We start from the raw sequence: 20,676 nt of genomic DNA, 5'->3' as shown, positions 1-20,676 counted from the left end.
TGATCCCAAAATGACATAGCCTTAGCTCTTGCATCGTCCGGAATAGCTGCGACATTGCTACCGGGTGGAAGAACTGCTCATTCCGCTTTGAAATTGCCATTGAACATGCAATTCATTGAAACTCCCACGTGCAACATTTCCAAAGGATCAGGCATGGGAAGGTTATTTGGGATGAATGCACAATGGCGCAAAAAAAATCGCTTGAGACTCTTCACGATCATTGCAAGATTTGCGTGGAAACATCGGACCATTTGGGATCGCATTAATATTGCTTGCAGGAGATTTCAGGCAAACATTACCTGTAATTCCTCGATCGACACCAGCGGATGAAATAAATGCTTGCCTAAAATACTCCACTTTGTGGCTACACGTAAAGACGTTAAAATTAACTACAAATATGCGTGTCCAGCTGCAAAACGATCGATCAGCTGAGATATTCTCACATGAATTGCTGGAAATTGGGAACGGAAAGGTGGCGGTTGATCTGACCTCAGGACGAATTTCGTTGCCTCATAACTTCTGCAATTTAGTGACGTCAAAAGAAGAATTTGTTGAAAAAGTATTTCCCAATATTCAAACCAATTATAAGAATCACGATTGGCTGAGTGAACGAGCTATTCTTGCGGCCAAGAACAAAGACGTCTACGAACTTAACAATATCATTCAGTCTAAGATTCACTGCGAGGCAGTCACATACACGCCCGTCGACACTGTTGTGGAAGCAGATGAAGCGGTTAATTATACAACAGAATTTTTTAATTCACTCGATCTGCCACAGCAACGCGTGGCCGTGTACAGCTAGTGATATATAAATGTAAACAACAACTTGCGAATAAACAAATAAGCAAATGGGTAAATAAATTAGAACGTAAGAAGACTGTGTGTCAGTCTGGTGGGACTCCCCGTGCCCCCAGCACGGTGCACCCCGCTCCCCTACTTCGCCCACGTGCGCTCTTCTCGGTGCAGTGGACGATGGGTGAACTCCCGAAACCTTGGAAAGATATAAAGAGCAAGCACAAGAGTACAGGAAAATGTGGAATGGAAGAGGGAACGAGAGAATTGTGGGGAAAGAGGCAAAGGAAGGTAATGATGAAATAAAGAAATAAGCCTAGAAAATAAAAGAAACGAGGAAGTAAAGAAAGGCAGGTGAAGTGATACAGCCAACGTCCTCTGCCGTCGGCTCCGCGCTCCAGAACGAAACACCGCAAGAACGCACAGAAATTTTGCCTCGATTATCGTTCTCATTCTAGCCCGAGCGTGACGCATCTGGCCTGCCATCTTGAACTGTTGATTTTTGATTCGGCTGTGGCCATCTGTTCCTTTTTCTTCTGGAATATAAAGTTTGCCTGTCCGCATGTTCCATATGCAGGAAGCTCTTAGCGAGAAAACTGGCTGTTACACACAGTCAGTACAGCAGCGAAGAGTAGGATGGTTGATGAATGATGAATTACAAAGGATTTAGAAGGAAGCGGTCGTCGACTAATCGAGGTACTATCCTGGAATATGCCCGGAATGACTACGGTAAACCACGGAAAAAAATGTAAAGCTAATCCTGTAACGGGCCGTGGAGGCCCATAGGCTTGTGAGACGTCGAGGTTCCCACATTTCCTCTAGACAATCGTCTCACAGATGGCGGAGAAGTTGTGAAATTGTCAGCTTTAAGCGCCGGCCCAGGAAAATTCCTGGCACTCATTTCTGTCAAGAGGCTGAGTCGACCCCAGGGTCACAGTGCGGCTGGAAGGACTTGTTTAAATGAAAAATCCAATGACCTCATCTGGAATCGACCCCGCGACCTTCCGGCTTGTGACATAGAGCCTCAAGTACCTATTCTACCACGTAGATCTCAGCCAAATGGCCTGTGCCCCGGCCGAGATTCGATCGCAAATTCTCCCGAATACACGTCTAGAGAGCTACATCTCTTGTTCTGTCCTGATCAATATGACTGACTACATGACATATTATCATCTTCAGGAAACTAGTACTAATTCGTCTAGTCAAGAAATTTCGAGTTATGGTCCTCGAAGGCTCATAAGTCATCACAAAATCTGCCATCAAACTCTGCCCTGGGCCATTTATGTTCATATTTATAAAACCAGTTTCTCTAGGAAATTCTTGATCCTACCGGGACGCGAACTCCGATCACTCGGTCGTCCAGCCAGCAGCCAGTCGCTATATCGACTGCGCTATCCCGGTTCCTGATGGTTGTATTAACGAATCTGAAAACAAATATTCTCGCTAACGTGCGTAAACACCACGGGCAAGGTGCAATTACGCTAATTGTCCTGGAGCATGGCTGCTGGCCCCATCAGTGCTCCTCAAGTCAGCTTCTCGTTGCTGTCTGTATTCACGAGCTACCTTGAGTCCATCTGCGACACTTTCAAGCCGGATACTGGATGGAGCGGTCACGCGCAGCGCTGTACAAGTTGGGACGGCGGATTTTGGCCGGTGGATCTCTGATGCGTAGTGGTCTGACGCAAGTCGGCGAGCCTAAGATTGGTGAGCATGCGCAGCGACACTATGTTGCCTCAGTAAGAAGGTAGACGTTGAGCTTGACGGATCGCTGTTATTAGTAGATATTGTGCGCTTTTCCCACGTGCCAGTTGCTTGTTTTTAACTGATATATTTCTTTTAGGGCAGTAACACATTTAAAAAGAAAACAAATGCCACCTATTCAGTCAAAACTTGGTAACAAAACATTGCACAGCCAGACCCGAGAGGTTGTAAATAACGTCCATTCATTTATGAAAAGTGAAGCGGCTGCAGTCATGTACTGATACCGTTAAGAAAGGTACAAGCGAGAGTAGTCAGGTCAACTGGAGTTTCAGAAAGAAGTTTACGGAGAAGTCTGAATGAAAGTTCTCGATGTGAAAAAGAAAGCGCTATGTTCGGAACTCCCGGTAAACACCATTCTGTACCTAAACGGGTAACAAATCCAGATGGTTTCGACATATCTGTGATTCGACGGACAGTGTATGATTTCTACATCCAAGAAGAAACTGTGCCTACTTTGAGGAAACTACTTCCAAAACTCAGGGAAACCATAAATTTCAAGGGACGTAGTACCAGCCTGAAATTGCTTTTACAGAAGATGGGTTTTAAATGGAAGAAAACGCGAAATAACAGGGGCGCCTTGATCGAGAGGGACGACATTAGTTCGAAGAGAGTAGCATATTTGCGTGCAATAAAGAAGTATAGGGAGGAAGGTCGGACTATAATTTATGAGGACGAGACCTTCATTCACAGCAGTCACACCAGACCTAAAAACTGGACGGATGACACTTCATCAGGGTACATGGGACCCGTATCGAAGGGCCAGAGGCTGATTATTGTGCACGCGGGAGGCAGAACCGGTTTCATTTCCGGATCATTGTTGATATTTAAATCTCATCTCAAGACCGGGGACTATCATAGCGAAATGAACGCGACAAATTATCAGAAGTGGCTAACAGAAAAACTTATTCACGAATTTGCCTCCAAAATCAGTTCTTGTTGTAGATAATGCCCCATATCACAACGTGCAGTGTAATAAGGTGCCAACCAGCCAAACCACGAAGGCCAAGATGATGGAGTGGCTTACATGAAGAATGTGCCATTTCATGACGGAATGCTCAAAATTCAGCTCTATGATCTGATAAAAGCACATAAACCCCTCCACAAAAACTTTGTAATGGACAACATAATGGCTGCATATGGACACACAGTATTACGACTTCCACCTTATCATCCAGACTTGGATCCGATTGAACTCGTTTGGGCTTGTGTTAAGCAGTCAGTAGGGTCAGAAAATGTCTCATTTCAGTTGGATGACGTGGCAAAGAAGTGTGAGAAATGGTTCAGTGAATTTGGAAAAGAGAACTGGGGAAAAGTTTGCGACCGCACCGAAAAGAATGAAAAGGAATATATCGAAAAGGAGGGAATTAGAGAGAACGCTATAGAAAGAATTATCATCCGATGTTCTGAAGACAGCAGTGACAGCGACTCCAGTGATAATGATACAACTAAACTCAGTGAAAACAGTGACTTATCTGGAGTGGAATTGTTAGACAATGATTAGTATTGTGTTAGGTTTATATGTATGTTAATTTAATGTTGCTAGTGTAGTGCAGCATACTGTGAGTAAATTAGTTCATCATAAGAGGATGTTAAAAAGCCTGAATTGTCACTCATAGGACTAAAGTTCCAGTTAAATTCATCCTGTGGTCGGAGAGCAACTTCCAACCTCAGAAGCAGCCAGCCTACGAATGTTCTCTCTGCAGACGAAGTAAGTTCGTAGCACAGACTCGCTCTCATGCGCTGACAGTGAAGGACACCGGCCAAAAAGTATCGGCCGGCTTATACTAGCGACACGACAGCAGGTGCTTCCTGTAGGTGGATTTCAAGGGTCAGGCTGATGCTTTGGCTTGAATTCGGAATGCAACCTGTTCGAATGTCGACCGTGTTGATTGGGGTTTTCTCAGGTTTCCCGAGGCAAATGCCAGGAGGTTTGCAGTTCTTTATTCTCTGCCATTCAGTCGTGTAGTGCTGTTAGCCTGAGCTGCTGGCAGCACGTACTTGCATAAACCGCAGCGCCACGTAGGGGCAGAGCGTAACTTATGCTTCCTCTCGTACTGTAGCTACAGACCCAACTTACAAGTTCATGAAGCCTGGTTTTCAGAAGCGATTAAGATGACGGAATAAGAACGGCATACCGACTGTGTACATAAGGTGTGGAAGACATGAGACTAGTACAATTTGTGATATATTGGGTTTTTGGACTTTATCCATCGTCCTGGTTTTTATTTGTTCTCTTAAAAACAGGACGATGGATAAAGTCCAAAAACCCAATATATCAGTGTGTTATACACCATCGTCAGAATCCTATAGTAACTACTAGTACAATTTGTGCTAAGCAAAATTTCATATTTGTCATTGTTTGAATCAAAATAATAAATTTTACACACGGTGGGGATGTATATTTGTCCGTCAGCATAAATTATCTGCAAATCAGCTAAGCGGGTTTAAATAAAAATCGATACTGAAGCCTGTACTGTCCAAGGGAATTAATCTCTAATTTTGGATAATAAAGAAAATTTAGAATTGAATTACAGACCTGAAACCCAGTATTAAACAGCGTAGAATCTCTCGAAGCCGATCACACTGGCCGCGCGGTCTAAGGCATGAACCGTCTTCAACCTCACGAACACTGAGATCGTGGGTTCGAATCCCACTCAATGCATGGATGTCTGTGTGCGTTTATTCTGTGAGTATGTAGCGGCCTTGCGATGGGCTGATCCCCCGTCGAAGGAGTCCTGCAGATTGTGTATAGGATTAAGATACTGAAAAAGGGGCAAAGGTCCAAAGGGCTGTAGAGCCATAGAGATTGAGAGAGAGAGAATCTCTCAAAACTATGTTAAATAAATCCGAACAATAAACTATAAGTAAAAAAAAAAGTAAAGCTTTCCCTGTAACAGGCCATGAAGGCCCATAGGTTTGTGAGACGTTGAGGGTCCCACATTATCTAGACAAGTGGCTCAGAGATGGCGGTAAGGTTGTCAGCCTTACGCGCCGGCCGCGCTTTACTCCCCAGGAAAATTGTTTAATTAATTTCTGGTACTCATTTCTGTTAGAGGCTGAGTCGACCCCAGAGCCATAGTGCGGCTGCAAGGATTAGGTAAATTGAAATAAATCCAATGACCTCATCGAGACTTGAACCCGCGACCTCCCGGTTTGTAGTATAGTGCCTCAACCAACTACGCCAGCGCGTGCCCCGAACAATAAACTATACTCTGACTATATTATATCATCTAGAGACCCACTGCCAGATTGCCAGCAGGTAAGGGCGAGAGCAGAGAAGCTGAAGATCCGTTACCGGAAAATGACGAGTGAAAGCAGACTGAGAAGACAGCGTGTGCTGTAGTGATTTGTCAAGTGCGGAGATAAGAGACGACGCCATAATTACTTGTAGTAACGATCTGTAAGTGGTCGATAAATCGAGTCACAAATCCACACCCCGTCTATAGTCACACTCTAACATGTGACGGTACTTTATTGTAATTTATGTCTTGCCTTTAAATGTCTAATACAATCTAGGCTTCTTAAATTCGAGATTAATAGCAACATTGCAAAATGCATAGAACTGATGCATAAATAAAGAGACGGACGTCAACGCATTTGATTAATATATAATTCTTTGTTTCAGAACGTAACTTTCGTATGACCAGGCCTACCAACATGAAAGGCAGCTGTGGTATCAGAGTTGCTACGCATTGCAGCACTGATGAAAATTTGCTTTTGAAGAAAGCTGAAATTTCACAAGTTATGAATTCTGTGACTTCTTAAATATTCATAACGAATGCCTTAGAGGGCTCTTAGTTCTTAATCTGCGTGGCTCATCAAAGAGAACCAATGAGGAGTAAGCTACTTACAATTCGTGAGTCTTTTTTTAGCTTTACTCCTGCGATATTGCAGGTATCTATGATTACGTTACCTTCTCTCTTGCTGCCATGGTTCTGTTGCGTCACATCTCACTCTGATGTCACTAAATAGGCTGTTCTCAGCAAAACCGCTACGAACTGAAGTTTCACGACGATGTCAATTGACCTGACAGGTCGTGACTATTCCTTAACCAAACGATCTCGCCAAACTTGGCAATGCACAATTTTGTCTCTCCTGTAATCTGCAGCAGTTTAATGCCTGCAACATAAACATGTATGATTCCAAGGACCTTTCGAAACAAAGATGTTTTCATTTTGGTGAAGATGAATATTATTTTGTGCACAGACAATGGTACAGAAAGAGTGTGTTTACTTCGCACAAAGTACTTATGATAGAGAAGTCACAGTGAAAACCGACCCAAGGGAAAGAAGGCAAGAATGGTCACAGACGTCACACGTGTAGCCTTCTGGAATAAAAGGAATGGTGTTACACTGGTAGGCCATTCGGGACGAATAGCCTTAAGGAGGAAACACTGTAGCGTGTAGACCCGTTGGAGGATAACGGTCTCGAAACAACGCCCATTGCTAGGACAGAAGATTCTTAATAAACGGGGCTACGCAACTGTTTTCTGGGCAACAGCTCGGCAAACACGTTTCCGCAGCAACGGATGCGAATGCAACAATAGAAGAATGGTGTTTTTATGCGGTCCGTGCCGAGAATTTATAACCAGGACAGGTGGAACAATGAGTGAGTTCAAGTGACTAGACTGCCGTTGTAGTGGAAGCTACTAGAAATAGGGCATAAATTGCTTTACTGAGCCTGGACTGACAGAGGCCCTGTATATATTTTATATACATTTATTATATGTCACAATATGTTTAAGATGCAAAGTATAAATATCCTTTACATTATGATAAATGACTTGCTACTTCAGACAATGACTTTGACAAAGAATACCCGTTCTCTCGTCAGAGAGGGCGCCCCACAAAAAACAAGACCGAAACTGTCAAACGGTAATAAATATCCGGTCATAAGCCCAAGATTGGGCTCGACACCAAGACTGACTTAACTGACTGACCGTCAGAAGGAATGTAACTTTGACTTTGAATGAGTGAGTTGAGTTCTGCAAGGGAGGCTGGAAAGAGATGGTACTGTAATTAAATTCATTTGTGGAGTGTTAACCATCCGGCAACGGTATGACCATAGAAGCTGAAGAAACTACATTGTTAGGATCCGTTACCAGGAGACGACTTGTGAAAGCAGATTGGGAAGATTTATTGTGTGCCCTAGTGATTAGTAAAGTGTGTAGATCAGCGATTGCGTTGTAAGTGCTTGTAGTTCCGAGTCGTGTGTATAATTGGTCAATGAATCCATTCTCCAATCCAAACTCCGTCTATAGTCACACACACACACCCCTAAATCGTGTTGATATACGTAATATATTAATGCGACGCGTATAGTAATACATAGTTGTAGTATATTTTTCCCCCGGCTGAAGGACACGTGCACATGCCGGCTTTACAATACGTGAACAATAATGCAGTGTTGGTGCTGTAGTGACTGGATGTGGCGCGAAAATAGTGACTCTGCCTAATTCAAGGAGACAGAGTCATGGCTGTCTAACAGTGAGATATGTTGTGGAGTAAAGTTCACTAACTACGTAATTCCACAAGCTTGAATAAGGGCGGTGTAATTTAAACTCAGAATAGAAGGTAACGATTACTGACAATAAACGGAACAAAATAATAAACCAGCATAATACATGATACATTTAAAGTATGAATGTAAAGTTAATTTCGTGAAATTACCTTTAATTTGAATTGATTCGTGCTTAAACCTGATTTTCTAAGATGCCACCGCCGGCCGCAACAGAGGCTGCCGCTCGGTTGTGAACCGCGCCGGACATGCCAACCCACCCCGCCTTAGGAACATCTCAAGTGTCGAGATAAAGAGAACGCTCTGTCTGTAGCTGACTAGAGATAGCGACCCGCCAGATGACAGACGCGGTTCACACGAGGGCGTGTACTGCAATGAAAAAACGGCCAAAACTCCGTAACCGTCCAAAATCGGACACGTGTTTATACGAACCTTTTTGATCACAAAGACCTAGGAAATCACCTCCTGCAGTTATGCCCTAAAATCGTGAAACACTCTGTATTTGGCGGGGAAGAAATACGACTATTAATATACAGGAAAGACCGCGCCATAGCTCAAGCGGTTAGTCGCTGGCTTCCCACTCGGCGCCCCGGGTTCGATCCCGGGCTCTTGTCAAGTGGGATTTGTGGTGGACAAAGTGGCGCTGAGGCAGGTTTCCTCCGAGTAGTTCGGTTTCCCCTGCCAATCTTCATTCCACCAATTGCTCCACGATCACCCTCACCTATCGTCTGGGGCTGGTACTAGGCCAGAAATGGCCGCAGTACAAGGGACTTAGTTCCACCCGACTAGCAGTAAAAACGGAATATACAGGAAAAGCTAGATTTCGATAATTTCTGATTTGTTTAAAATTGTTTCTAGTGTTACAAATAGCCAGCTTAATCTAAGCGACAAGAACGCTATTAAGCAGATAATGAAGGTCTAGGAAATTGTTCAAGACTTCCTTCTTATATTTCATTGCCAGAGAGAGCAAGACTTCGTCACATTCCTTCCCTCTTGGAATACGGACAAAGATGCAATCATTAAAGTTCACAGTCAAGAAATAGCACATAAATGGAACGTATGTTTGAAATAACACATAGAGCTCTCTCAAAACTACGAAAGCCCCTCTCAAATTAATATATGGATTGTTTCTAAATTATTGTCGGGTTTTCCATTTATGGACCATGGATACCCCGACAGTAATTTAGAATCACACTGTACTTTCTTACTGGACTAAGTTCTACATAATTCTGTGCATCTGTTGCAATTACGTAACCATTCGTTCCAAACTGTGGTACAGACATGTTACCGCCCCACTCTTTCTTTGTACTTAAATGCAGGCTTTGGTAGACCACTCGACTCCTATCAGTATCGTGTTACGGTAATAACTGAGGCAACCGGAAACTGCACGTTTGAAGTTAGTCCACTGTTCTAAATCAACAGCACGACTTCCACTGTCCACAAACTGTTTATTTATTCAGAAGCGAAATATTACAACTTTTTGCAAGCACGGGGTATTATGGCCTTTTACTGTTATAAAATTTTAACGATCCAAAGTGAAGTGCTGATGAATTTAGAGAAAGAAGAGGAGTGCAGTCCAATGACGTCTGCCTCCGATCCATTCAAAACGCCAAGTTCTTGAAGACTCGTAACCTGCGGGAAGCGTCGCTTCTTCCCCGAAGACGGACTTGATTCGACGGCTTCTCTCCCAGACAAAAAATCATTTCTTATTAGCCGATTTTAACTAGCCAAATTCATCATGCAATCAGCACAAGCCAATCACATAACGAACTTTGAGAATTAAACAGTTCCCAAGATACAGAACTCGGAACCCCACATGTGAGAGCGGTTATTTTCATTAGTTTAGGGTCCAGCTACACCCTCTCGAAAACACTTTATGGCAGCTACACATGTCAACAAAAGACATCTTCGGAAAACTACAGACTTGCCTCCCGTGGTGACCTTGTCCCCTTCGGGCCATCCAAACTGCATGTAAACAAAAACAGGGCAGTTGTTTCTGTCCAGATGCCAGAAACGAGTCGTAACATGTTAATGAATCGGTCTCGCCAATATATATATATATACTGCAATTGGGTTTTAGCCCGGTGGCAGTAGTACACAACAGGACACAACAGACAAGTAACACACATTACACTAAGTGACAACACGTTCAAACAAAACACAATACACAAAACACAACAATAAGGACATCCTACCACAGTGAATACAAACCAAATACGATTAACAACTACAACAATTACAGAGAAATACAAACAACTGCAACAAATACAACAACAAGGACATCCTACCACAATGAATACAAACCAAATACGATTAACAACTACAACAATTACAGAGAAATAACTACAACAATTACAGAGAAATAAATCAGTTACCCTCTCGAAATGGCTAAAGAAGACCATAGCGTCCATGTTTGGACTGTCGCAGACATTGTACTGGAGAGGTAACCAGCGACTCTGTGTACATGCGTACGTTACAAGGAACTGACCGGGGCAGGGGTCCATCAAGATAGGAATATCGTCACGTCATCTCCACATGAAGACGGAAATAAACCTGTTTCTGAAGTGCAGTCGATTTTTGAGAGTTAAGATGCTGGAAAAAGTTCCGAATAAGAAGCCCCAAAATAAAAAGCATATTGTGAAGACGAGTGAAGAGCAGTCGAAGCTCCATTCATTGAGAAGAGAGGAAAAGCAATAATGAAGCTGAAATTATGCTCTGTATAGGTTATTCTTAGTTTAATTTTACTGTGACACGTAGGCCCGTTGCTGGGCATCGACCCAGTAAACACATTCTCGCGACAACGAACACGCAGGCAACAATCGGATAACTTTCGTTGCTATGCAACGCGCTTTAAATACAATAATAGAGTAAGAGGTGTTTTCTATGTGATTCGCATATATCCATTGCTGGGCAACGGATGTGTTTCCTATGGATCCGCCTCGAGAATGTATAAGTGGTACAGAACAGAATCAAATGACTCGTAGAACGAGAGCGAGAATGGAGCGAGTCTTCAGCAGAAAAGGAAGAAGGGTTCGGTGGTACATTGATTGTGATTAAGAGAGATTTTGAAAGAAGGTGTTAAAAAATCCAGTCACCCAATCCAACACGCATTATTGTTAGTCACGGAGCAATAATTCATGACAATATTACGAGTATGATTTTACATGCATTATAAATTCAATATTATGAAATACGTATATTTGGAAGAAATACATGTATGTATGCACGTATGTGTAATTGATTTGGTGATAAGTGGTTTAAAATCCAATTAACTGCAACAGCCATATGTGACTATTAATACATGGAACAGAGAATAAAATTCAGAATTTAAAAGCTGTGATCTTTACTTCTACTACTTATACACGTTTTCAATCCGCAAAGAAACTGAGCTGCAGGGACAAACTAATTTCTTGTTTGTTAAATTAAAAAGGAGTAATATAGAATTTGAATTTAACCAAGGGACCTGACAGCTCCTCATATTACTCGCCAATTACCGGGTGATATCGCAGCGATAAACACCGTGAACGTGACTCACAATCGTGCGGGGAAAACGGCCGCACTAAAGAATCCGTTACTAAGAACTTCCAGCATCAGAACAGACATGCTCCTACTCGCCTGTAACAAGTGAGAAGAGGCTTAACTTGCCGATCTAGCGTTTTGAAGAGTGGAAGGAATTCCGATGAGTGAACTGTGAAGTGACTCTCTGGTCGCAGAATTTTAGCGTTTAAATCCTACAATACCAGCGCCCACCAAGGGGTACAACAATGAGGCAGCTTGATTACCTCTCCGGTGGCCGTTTATTGTTTTCCACAACACAATTCTAAATACATTTGCTAACATGTGTAACAACTATAGTCGCTTTAGTGCCTCTAGAAATTCCAAAGTTCCTCATCATTTAGATTTCCACATTTTGAAATCACTTCTTATGACATTGGTCGCATTACTTAACATAGCACTTCTGTTAAAGCGTTTGCAATTAATATTTCACATGCTGTTAAAGATCACGTTTCACGTGGTACAGAACACGTGACAAGCGGAGAAATGTCTGCATTTTGGTGCCACCCAGTGGCTCCCATTGCGGTGACCGTGCTAACTACATCTACGTACATTTCGCTCAGCATGTGTGACGCGTGTAAGCGTAATACGTCCATGACATGTATGTATTGGGCGTCTTGGAGTGTACTAAATCTCACATGTCACTTCACTACATGTTTCGGCATCACTGTGCCATCCTCAGGTGTGTTATTTACGTTAAACTATTTCACTGCTCGCCATCATGTGTCGTTTATAAAATGATTTAAAATGCATATTCTTCATGTACTATAACAAAATTTATATATATTAAAATTTGTTAAGATTTATCATCTTATACGTCTTAATTAAAAGTCGCGTGTTATATTATTCTTCCACTATGGGAGTCGTTCTTCCTATATTTTGTGTAACCTGTGTCTTGTGATGTGTCCTTCTTTGGCTGCGTGCTTTGTAATACGTGTTTAAGGAGCTCTATACTTTGTCTCCTGCGAAATCTCCCGTATGTATGTATGTATGTATGTATGTTCGTGCTGTCACGTGTTAGAGTGACTCTCGACGGGGTTTGGGTTGGAGATTGGATTTATTGGCCATTTAGACGTCGTAACTACAAAGAACTATAACACTCTCGCNCAGTTCCTCTTGGACAAGAACACAGCGATGTGCAGGGGCGTTGTCGCGTAGCAACAGCCAATTCTTCTTACGCCAAACGTTTCGATAGGGGATTTGCCTAGTTTCTGGCAGAATTTGATGTTTGCCCGTTCTTCAAACTGCCACATTTTCAATTTCCGCCACTCGCATGTGACTGCAGTTCACAATAGATGTCGTAGTTCTGCTTACACTGTTTGCAAATAACTTCCTCTTGCTGTGATGAGAGATGAACCGACAGGACATCATACCGTGTCTCATCCTATCCGCTGTATTGCACTGCAACGACACTTTGATGCCAGTCCACGAAGTTACTGACTGTGATAGTACTTTCTTTTATTGCTAGTGGGGTGGAACTAAGTCCCTTGCACTGCGGCCGCCTCTGGCCTATTGTACCAGCCCCAGATGATAGGTGAGGGTGATTGTGGAGCAGTTGGTGGAATGAAGATTGGCAGGGGAAACCGAAGAAAACCTGTCCCAGCGTCATTTTGTCCGCCACAAATCCCACTTGACCAGACCCAGGATCGAACCCGGGCCGCCGCGGTGGGAAGCCAGCGACTAACCGCTTGAGCTATGGCGCGGCCGACTGTGGTAGTATACGTGTATCGCCACGTATAGGAGGGTAGGTTTGGCGTAAATAACGGGTTCTATTTCGGATGACTGGATTTATTAGCACTTCGGTTACAATCTCTCTTAATTGCGATTAATATAGCGCTAGCGCTGATATACACAATTTACAGTTTACTTTTACACACTCTAGAGAATTAGAAAACACCTATTATTGTAGATATGTTTACAGTTCTGTTGCTTATTATTGGATATGGCGCGGACCACATTGAAAACATTTCTTATGTTGTCAGTATTGTTGCGTAACCTAGCAACGGACTGTTTAATAATAATCTGTATTTGTTTACCAACCCGTTGCCTAGCAATTGGTGTAAATGCAACCTTCTAATTCTTGTTTTCATTCAGTCGAAAAGCAATTTTGCTGTTCAGTTTATAACACCGAGGATTCGGATGCAGTGCTTTTTTTACTTTCTGTTTACAATTATTGTGCACTTTGTAGTTTCACGCATGCCCTGGTTGGATGATCAGTTAATTGAAGCAAGAATTTGTACCTGCCGGAAGTTGACCCCAACAAGACCCCAGCCTTTGCCTGGCGTAGGTGAGAGCACGTTCCGTAATGTGTGTACAATAATGTTTCAAAGTCGTGTGTGAGCATTAGCATTTCTTGAGGAGAGGAGAAACATGTTGTTATTGGATACATGGTCCCTTACTAAACAAACAATAGACTCAATGAATGTGTGTTTATTTATGTTACGTCAAGGGAAAGCGATTATAACATGATTTGGTGTTACACGGTAAATTGGAATGAGTTACAATGCATATGGTTCACATATCGGTTTATACCACGTATAAAAACTGCGTGAACAGGAGTTTCAAGGTTCAGTCTTCACGTCACGTCACGTCACGTTGCACCGCGTCGCGTAGCGTCGCATTACAGCACAGCGCAACAAATCGCATCGTATTGTACCACATCAAGTAATTTTATAAGGAAAGATGAGTTGGGCGCCACGTGTAGGAAGCATGGGAAATGTGTACTTCATTTTGGCTCACAAACCTCCGAGGAGCTGAAGGTCAAGAATGTCCCTGAGTTTTTAACCCCAGCGAAGGAAGATACGCATTTCGCATTAAACATCCTGCTACCTCATGCAGCAGTTTCGTGAAGGCCGGCTTCTGGTCTTCGCCAGCACAGTCATTCTTGCCTTGGCTTCAGACTTCTCGAGATCCATGACCAGGATTTGTTTTCTCCTAGGCACTATTTGTTTCGAAATGGGACCTTCTCTTCGCCGAAGGACAGGTCGGTTTCAGCATGAGTACATCCGCGCTGTCACGGCGTCCAGGTCACTATGGGCTCTGTGCGTCCATTGTCACTGCATTATAATAAGCAACATTTATACAAGACATACAGAGGTTTCCTGTCAGTGCAGGCTTGTGAAGCAGGCTATGCCTTAACATATGTAACTACTCAGAAACTGCAGTTAGTCAGCTGAACTGTCGTAGGCCTGACAACCGCCAAGTTTAGGCCTCTTGTACTTCCTATTCCTGACTTCTTATCCAGTACCAAGTATATTTGGATTCACTTGATTTAGTATTACTTCTGCCTGTGTGCTGCAATATTTAGTTACGTAGGAATTTTGAAAGCCACGTGCAATTCGCGGGCTGATGTGCACCTGTCAAGATTTCCAATAGTGTGGAGTACTCTGTTCTGCAGGTGCTGGAATTTCAAGAGTTGAGTATCAGCTGCAAACCCTCAGGTGGCACAGGCGTAAGTCACAACTGACATAATGAGAGCTTTGTAAAGCGTAAGTTCAATATTTGTACCTAACTCCCACTTTCTCATAGAGCATATGTTCTCATGTACTTGCACAAGGCCTAGGCTGCAGTCCTTTCCGCCTGGTGTCTGCATGTCATCCTCCTGTCGAAGGTGACACCAAGATTCATTACATTACACTTGGTCGTTTACTTAAGACCGACTTCCGTTCTGACTGACAGGTCGTAAGTCGATCTGGTCGTATGTCGGCCATATATTTATTAACAGTATTTTTTAACATTTCTAATTTTTTATCGTCTTTATAGTTTATTTTTAAAAACTTTAACATTTTATTCATCTTTTATTTTTCAATTTTTTGTGGTCGTAAGTGCAGCCGGTCGTAAGTCGACGACCAAGTGAATTTACAAATGGGGTGTTCCGTCAGTTAACTGTAGTGTGTTAGGGACTGTAAGGGGGCACGCGGTAGCGTAGTTGGTTGAGACACTATGCTACAAGCCGGAAGTTCGCGGGATCGAATCTCAATTAGGTGGATTTTTTTTTTCAATTGACCTAATCCTGCCAGCCGCAATATGGCCCTGTGGTCGACTTAGCCTCTAACAGAAATGAGTACCAGGAATATTCTTGGGGGTAAAGGGTGGCCGGCGCGTAAGGCTGACAACCTTAGCGTCATCTATGAGCCGATTGTCTAGAAAATGTGGGAGCCTCGACATCTCACAACCCTATGGGCCACCACGGCCTGTTACAAGAATACCTTTACTTTATTTTACTTTATGTTAGGGACGGTAAGGGAAGGGCACACCAAGGAAACTGGCAACCGCAACGCAACCGCAATTTCCGAGAATTGTTATCAGCCTGAGTTCAACACGTGTTAGTGCATGGGTCAGCGCAAATTGAGGAATCGACAACGCAACTCGCGGAAAGACTGAGGAACTCAACTTCCAGGCAAACGACCATGCAACTCCTCTCACAATTACATTGCCGAATGTGTCAGTTCTATAACGCGCGTCAGTGATTCAGTTGTTTCTTCAGATGGCTCGAAAGTTTGACAAAGCTGCTAATTTTATCTTTGTGCAGTTAATTAAGCAAAAGCCTGGTATATAAGACAAATGCCATCCAGACTATGCTAGGCAGGACGAAATAGATTTGGCTCAAGAGACGAAGGAGTCTGGATGCAGGTTAAGTTTTTTCGAAACAATATACGTAAACACCTCGGTTTAAATTATGGTAGAAGAAAGGATGCACCCAATGTTTTCTTATCTTCATGTATTTAAGCATCCGGTTACAGTAGTACGTCATATATAATTTATTTAACATTTATTTCCATCTTAAATACAACTTATTATATAGTCACCCTTCTTCTAGGAGTCGGGATAGAGTAGTCGGTAAAGCGACTGGTTACTGGGTGGACGACCGAGGGGTCGGAGTTCGAATCCCGGTAGGGTCAAGAATTTTCTCTCCCTCATGTCGTCCAGACCGGGTCTAGGGTCCATCCAACATCCTATTCAATGGGTACCTGGGGCTCTTTCCTCGGAGTTAAAGCGGCCGGAGCGAGAAGCTGAACGCTCACCTCCAGCTATTGTTGAGGACAAGTAAATGTGGATCTATACAGCTACTCCCCCATACGCCTTCATGGTATTGCTTAATTAATTAAGCACAGGGACAACTTTAACTTTTACCTCTCTCTCCCTTCTTCCACATTACACGTTAAGGGTGTATACGGCCGTCATCAGGTGTCTTATATCTTACTAAAATTTTTGCACTGTATGTCAAAATTTCGTATCGCGTCTGAAATCGATATTTCCCGATTAAATAAATTTACCTTAATTAAAACAAATTAATGAGCATCCCAATATTTCCCTTACTGTCGTCGTCCTCTCTTCTCATCCTGTCTTAACCGGTCTCAACCACCACCACATTGTAACAGGATCAGTATTATTGTCTTCCATTGCAGAATGTAAGTGCACGAAATTAAAAAATACAATCATGCATTACGTCGGACAAATACACACTTAAAGAAGTTCATTCTGCACTCCCTCTCTACTACATTTCAAACGTTTTTTCTCGTGACCGTCTGATGTCACAGGCAGGTAAGGTAAATAAAGTAAAGCTATTTATGTAACAAGCACTGGAGACACATAGTGTTGTGGGTCGTCGAGGCTCCCACCATAATCTATAGCAGCGACGCCAAGTCTCAGGTTTATTTTCAAAAATCTTAACTTCACAGCTGTATTGGCATAGAATTCAGTTTTTAATAGTGTTGTATACGGGTCTAGAAGGGATGTATTGCCTGTAATGATGATATTAAATAACCTATAGAAATAGGTACAAATACCAAGGTATTGCATATAATTGGATTATTTTAGCAGAATATATGTATAAGCTGTGTAAGCTGTATTCTTCCCCAAAAGTGTTGTCAGCCGGCCGGATATCAATTAAACTTGTGACCCGAGACACTACGTCACATTTGATAGGAGGGCCCGCACAGCGCTGGGAATAGTACAGCAGCCGAGATTGAAGTTCAAGTGACTACTTTTGTAACCATATTTGGGCATAATCCGGGACTCAGTCTTTAATTGTATTATAAAACCCCAAGGACTGACGCCCCAAGTGCTTTTAGATCATTCAACTAGCTGAGACTACATGTATGTCAGTCTAATAGTCGGTACTGCCAGTAGCTTAGGCAGATAACCACTTCTACGTTTCCAGCAAGATCCTGTAATTCATTTGTTAGTAATAAAACTTCAGTTATATTACAACTGCTGAGAGGTTCACCCCATTCTGCCTCCCAACTGATCCGCTCGCCCAAGGCCAACCTTATCCCTCAACCGCGGGATAAAACAATAGGACGTTTCATTAGCTTACAGCATTTTGCAATTGACTGTATACGTTCTTACCAAGTTGGACAGTTCAGACTGTTTTCTAATAACTGTGTTCATGTCATGGAAATTCCAAGTCCAGCAACCCTACTTCTGTAGGTCAATGACGCTGAAGGGAAGACCGTAGTGGTGAAGGATTTTGACACCTTCAAAATAGTAACCATTCCCAGCTTGCTCACAGGGATGGGATGTTTACCGTTTCTCTCGGCATCCTGGCCTTTGTTAAGTGCCAGTTTTAGCAGAAATGTCTCACAGTTAATGCGATTTTAGAAAGTGAAGTGTGATTACAGAGTGTGAATGTAGAACTGTTTTGCAATTAAAATTGTGTTTGAAGTTATTGTAAGTGATACAGCATGTCAAATAGTAAATTGAGAGAAGTTGATAGTGAAAATAGGGCGTTCAAATCTGAGTGGGAACATGACTGTTTTTATATTAAATTAAGACCACAAGCCACAGTGTTTAGTATGTTTTCAAGTGCTAGCAGTTTTAAAGGAGTACAACCTAAAGAGGCATTACATGACAAATCATAAACAGAAGTTCGGAAAACACTCTTGTGAATCAAGGAAAGTAGTCTGCGATCAGTTAAAGAAAAAACTTTTCCAGCAGAAATCTCTTTTTACCAATGAAACAAAACAACAAGAAGAAGCTTTGCTGGCTTCTTATTTCGTGACATATGAATTAATGAAAGCTAAAAAAGCGTTAAGTGATGGTGAATTAATTAAGAACTGTGCGATAAAGATGGCAGAAGCTTTCAATGAAAATAAGGTAGGAAACAAATTTCAAACAGTGCCCCTTTCAAAACAGACTGTTACTAGGAGGCTGGAAGATATTAGCAACCAGATATCTAATAATGTGAAAGACATTATCGCTAATTGTTCCTATTTCTCAATTGCTCTCGACGAAAGCACAGATGTTTCGGATACTAATCAGTTGCTGATATTTGTTCGTGCAATTAAGGAAGATTTTACAATTTTCGAAGAGTTGTTAAAAGTGTGCTCTTTACACAGCACAACTAGAGGTGTCGATATTTTTAACGCTGTTAAGAGTGCAGTGGAGGAATTCGGTGGTTTTGAAAAATTGTCCTCCGTAGTAACAGATGGCGCTAAATCAATGACAGGGACAATAAGCGGTTTTGTTGGATTTTTAAGACAGAATCAAATTACTGTACCTACCTTGCATTGTATTATACATCAGGAGGCTCTATGTGCCAAATCAATTAAACTGTCTACCACCATGGCTACTGTCACAAAAATTACTAATTTGATCAGAGGAGGAAATCGATCACTCACTCACAGAAAATTTCTGACCCTCTTGGAAGAAATGGATTCTGCTTACGGGGACCTGCTTCTGCACACTGAAGTAAGAAGGTTAAGCTGTGGGAAATGTCTGGTACGGTTCTTTGAACTCCGTCATGAAATAGCAACATTCCTAAGAGAAGAGGTTACGAATTCTGCTGAACTGCAGAATGATCTCGAAGACGTCGAATTCTTGAGAAACTTGGCCTTTCTCGCCGATATCACTCAACAATTGAATGTCCTGAATCTGCAATTGAAAGGCAAGAAGCAGACAATATTTCAGATGGTTGGCTTTGTTGACAGTTTTCGTAAAAAGCTACATTTATTTAAGTCTGCATTGGACAAAAATAACCTTCTACATTTCCCTTGTTGTCGGAAACTCTCAGAAGAAAAAGGCTTGGAGTTTAGGGACTACACTGAAATTATTGAAGATCTGACTTCATAGTTCGACCGACGATTTGACGATTTTGAGAGCTTTCGACCTGATATTTCTTTATTCAGTAATCCTATACATTGTGGTATAGAATCTCAGCCAGGTCATCTACAATTAGAGCTTTGTGAACTTCAATGTGACCCATCCTTAAACACATCTCAGGTTACTGGAATTGACTTTTGGAAACTGCTTTCACTAGAACGTTACCCACTGTCACGAAATTGGGCTCTCAAACTTTGCTCTGTTTTTGCAAGTGCTTACTCGTACATATGCGAGACAGCGTTTTCATCGCTGAAGCATGTAAAGTCTAAGAACAGGAACAGACTTTCAGATGTCGTGTTATCACATATTCTTCGAGTGGCAACCTCACAATTAGAAGTGGAGTTTATATCATTGATTTCCAGTTTTATGAAACCACAGTGCTCTCATTAAAACAGTATAATCATTAGACCATAAAACTATGATTGAAAGCCTTTTGTGCTCATCCCTGCTGAAAGAGGAATTTGTACTGTTTTATGGTAAGCAATTGCAAATTTCAAGGCGTTTTATTTTTCTTTCTTAAATTATAATTGCATTTTCCCCAGCGTATATAAAACTAAACATAAGGCCAGTGTTCCTTTAAGAAAAAAGTGCTCTGGGGGTAGAAGTGATAGAAGGCAATAAAATCGATTGGTGAAATTTTCAGTATCGGCTTAGTATTATTGGTGCAACGTAAAATTTAAATACATAGGTTTAAATGCATTTGTTTTACACGGGTTGTGACTGATTCACTTTGGGGGGAAATACTCCCCGACCACTCTTCTGAAAGAAACACTGTATCTGGCCCCTGATGGTGTTCTATAAACTAAATTTGGCCCTCGAGATATATTAGGTTGGCCAACGCTGATCTAGACCAGGGGTAGGCAAACTACGGCCCGCGGGGCAACTCCGGCCCTCCGCCGCTTTTTCTGCGGCCCGCGCGCGAAGAATAGATTTTACGTTTCCAAACTC

The sequence above is a fragment of the Cryptotermes secundus genome, unplaced genomic scaffold (assembly GCF_002891405.2).
Source record: "Cryptotermes secundus unplaced genomic scaffold, Csec_1.0 scaffold433, whole genome shotgun sequence".
Classification (NCBI taxonomy): Eukaryota; Metazoa; Arthropoda; class Insecta; order Blattodea; family Kalotermitidae; genus Cryptotermes; species Cryptotermes secundus.
This window is presented reverse-complemented; position numbering follows the sequence as displayed.